The 3,863-nt window shown below is 40.5% G+C and overlaps 1 pseudogene; it reads left to right on the top strand.

Annotated features, from left to right (window-relative positions):
- The first annotated feature begins 254 nt into the window (after positions 1-254).
- Positions 255-2,802, top strand: LOC149152384 (ABC transporter C family member 2 pseudogene; annotated as a pseudogene).
- Positions 2,803-3,863: the final 1,061 nt, after the last annotated feature.

A 3,863-nucleotide genomic window follows, 5' to 3' on the forward strand; every position in this document is an offset into this window, starting at 1 on the left:
CGAGGCTAAATGGTTTGATGTTGCCTTGAGGTTTACCTTTCTCAGCCTGAGGTGAAATTTCAAGCGCTAACATACTGGCGACCATACTGGGGAGAACATTCGACTTGTTGATTGTCTCGTCCCAGTACATGCAATCAAGGTGCAGATCTGATGCTGATGGTGGACAGCAGTCAGACACTTATGCAGGCTGAACCATTCACCTGGTGACTCCAATTCGATCCAGACATTCCAACGCTTGCTGATCCATTCATGCAATGGAAGGGTATGTGGCAAACCCTGCCTTGTGTGAAGCTGTAGAAGGAATAAGAAAGGCGTTAGTAGATACTGAAATTGATGAAGATGTTTTCAGTGCCTGGCTTCATTTGTTGAAATCTTCAAAGTGGTTCAAAACTAAATTGTGCGAGTTAATTGTTGAAATAATCGAAAAGGAGATTTAATGCTTAGATGAGCAAATCCAATCATATGATTTCCAAGACCCTAAAAAGTTCTTGGAAATCCTTTCTCCATTGGAACAAGAAATCATAGAATTGCCTACAGATGTTTACATTGACAATGTGCAGCTGGAAGTATGTATTGCAAAGTTGGGGCAGCCAACAGAGTCTGGCTTCCGTGATCCTATTGCGGCATACATGGACATGTTTTTCAGTTTGATTGACAGATCAGGCTGTCTTTTCCGTGACCAGGGTCATTACGTGCATGAAGAGCTGCCAGCAATCACATCTGTGTCCTCGTGGAAGCATTCTCGAGCAGCATCATTCTCAGGTTTACTTGAATGGTTAATATGGCATTTTAGTATTACCTGATCTCTTGTTTGTACAGCAGATTAGGGTAGATGTTGTAAATAAATAAGCAGCCATAAGGGCAGCATCTTGTTTTAGTTTGCTTGAAGATTGTTAAGTCATTTTTTCAGTCATTCCAGTCTTGAGATCAAATTAGTTTGAGTTCAGTTTCAGTTTGAAAATTTAGTCAAGAGTTGTGTTGATGATGACTCCATTGCCCAATGAGTGGAGGCATTGTCTGCTCTCCCAAATTTCTGCGGTTCTTGGCACCTCCACGAAGCGGCAGCTGCCATCCCAAGTGGAGTCGATGTTAGACTCCGTCTTATGTCAGTGTGAGATGATTCTTCTTCAAAACCCTGTTTTGAAGAAGAAATCATTAAATGTGTTTTTAGAATATGTATCAAATTCTCCAGCTCTTCAAAAGGCAGTAGCTTCCTCAACTCCTATCTCTGCAAAAGCACAAACAGAAAAGAAAACAAAACATCATCAGCAATCAGCTTGTCAGTCTTCCATCAAAGTCAAATTCATCAAAATTTATCAATCGCTAAAGGAAAAATCTGTCAAAACAGTTGGCAGTCACCTACTCTGCTCTTCCATTGAAGGAAATTTGCCAACAGGCGCATGGCCTCTGATATTTATTATTAGTAGGACAAAGAAAATATCGAAGGAAGCATTGCAGCATACAGACAAGAGGATTGGTCTCATGAATGAAATTTTGGCTGCAATGGACATGGTCAAATGCTATGCATGGGAAAATAGTTTTCGGTCAAGGGTCCAGACTATTAGGAATGATGAGCTCAGCTGGTTGAGGAAGGCTCAACTATTGGGATCGTGCAACAACTTCATTCTGAGTAGTATTCAAATCATTGTTATTGTGCTTTCTTTTTGGCTGTATACTTTTCTTGGTGGTGAATTGACACCCGCAAAAGCCTTTTCATCTATTTCCTTCTTTGCAGTATTGAGAGGTCCACTCTATATGTTCCCAGTCTTGATAAATAAGGTTGTTAATGCTAAGGTATCTTTGAAAAGACTAGAGGATCTATTTTTGGCAGAAGAAAGAATATTGCAACCAAACCCACCCATTCAGTCAGGCCTACCTGTTATATCGATTAAAAATGGAGCTTTTTCCTGGGACACAAAGGCAGAAAGAACTACACTATCCAACATTCATCTCGATATCCCGGTTGGGAGTCTTGTTGTTGTTGTTGGTAATACGGGCCAGGGTAAAACTTCTTTGATCTTAGCAATACTTGGAGAGATATCTGCAGTTGCAGACACGGAGGTAGTTGTCAGGGGAAGTGTTGCCTATCTTCCACAAGTCTCATGGATCTTCAATGCAACAGTTCGTGACAACATCTTGTTTGGGTCTCCTTATGATCCACTACGTTATGAAAAAGCAATCCATATCAGCGCATTGGAACATGATCTTTAGTTATTGCCAGGTGGTGATCTCACGGAAATTGGTGAGAGAGGAGTGAACATTAGTGGTGGCCAAAAGCAAAGAGTTTCTATTGCCAGAACCGTATATGCTAACGCAAAAGTTTATATATTTGATGATCCTCTAAGTGCACGCGCTGCCCATATTGGCCATCAGGTATTTGAGAAATGCCTCAAGGATGAACGCAGGGGGAAAACACAAGTTTTGGTTAGAAAACATGAAGAGCTCATCATCCGTGGGCCATTATTTCAGAAATTAATGGAAAATGTTGGAAAAATGGATGATGATATAGAAGAAAGCATTCTTAATGGGCATCGTGAATCAAAGTCGGCTACTGTTGAGGTTAATGGTGGGCAAATGAAGAGTGATCAAAATCCTTCATTCAAGAAAACAAGCAACAAGACTAAGGAGGGAAAATCAGTTCTCATAAAGCAGGAAGAGCGTGAGACAGGAGTTGTATTGTTACCTCCGCCTTGCTGTGTGTTGGCCAAGAAACTACGTCATACATGCGTTATTGTTTTCATTTCCATTTGTTTGAATGGCATGCCCTCCACTCCAACTTATCCAAGTCTTTGCGGGATTTAAGTTAATGAGTTTTGTCAGCCGTGTCGATAGTTGAATTTTGCACGAACATATGTTTATCCGAGGTCTATGGTTTTGTAAAGACTGTAATCGAGCTTCTCCATTTTTTTTTAAAGCTCAAAGTTTGGCATTGAAGTATACAGAGTAAGCTTAATGTGATTCACATGATAATTGAGTTTTTGATTTTTATCTGGAGTTTCCGCTGGGCCATGGAGTTCGAATCTTCGAAAATATCGAAGTTAATGGGATCTGTGGTTTTATTATGTAGAAGAACTAAAGGCTCAGCATTGCATGATACCAATGTCTAAAAGCAAGGATATGTATATAGAATCGTTGTTGCTCCTACAGTTTTTCTAACATAACGTTGACAGAGTCATTTTGGCTGGTTTTATGTTGCTAAGCAGTTGCATGACACTATGCTCAGTTCAATCTTGAGGGCTCCAATGTCATTCTTCCAGACCAATCCAATTGGACGAATTATCAACATATTTGCAAAATATTTGAGGGATATAGATAAACTTGTACTACCAGAGTACGTCACGGGAGGTTAAACGCTTGAATTCCATCACGCGGTCACCAGTTTATGCACAGTTTGGGGAAGTATTAAATGGTTTAGCTGCAATTCGTGCATACCAAGCACATGACTGCATGGCAATGATCAATGGGAAAGACAAAAAACTGGCCCTTTTGGAGTCTCACTCTTTGATTCTGCTATATCGGTGTCATCTAGTTCCAAGTCCGAAATCTGGACTCTGAAATTTGTTGACTTTCACAGAGAAATGCGGCGTGATGTTTGGCATACTTTTATTAAAGAAATAATTTCTGTTTATGCATTCATTAGAGAGTATGGCCCAGTGGACAATGATCCTTCAGTGACTATATGTGAATGAAACGAACAGTAGGAGCAGTAAAGCAGTAACTAGTGTTGTGCATAGTCTCTCCACTCCATCAGGATTTTGTTCCATGATTTCCGCCAGCGATTGTTGGGATCCTTTAGAGATTTTGTGGGATTTCGGGCGATGTGGCTCTTAGAAGGCGGATTGTGAGCTATTGTTGATGCGTTG

The sequence above is a fragment of the Pinus tabuliformis genome, chromosome 9 (genome assembly GCF_031772625.1).
Source record: "Pinus tabuliformis cultivar Carrire ecotype Pingquan chromosome 9, CPIR1, whole genome shotgun sequence".
NCBI classification, from domain to species: Eukaryota; Viridiplantae; Streptophyta; class Pinopsida; order Pinales; family Pinaceae; genus Pinus; species Pinus tabuliformis.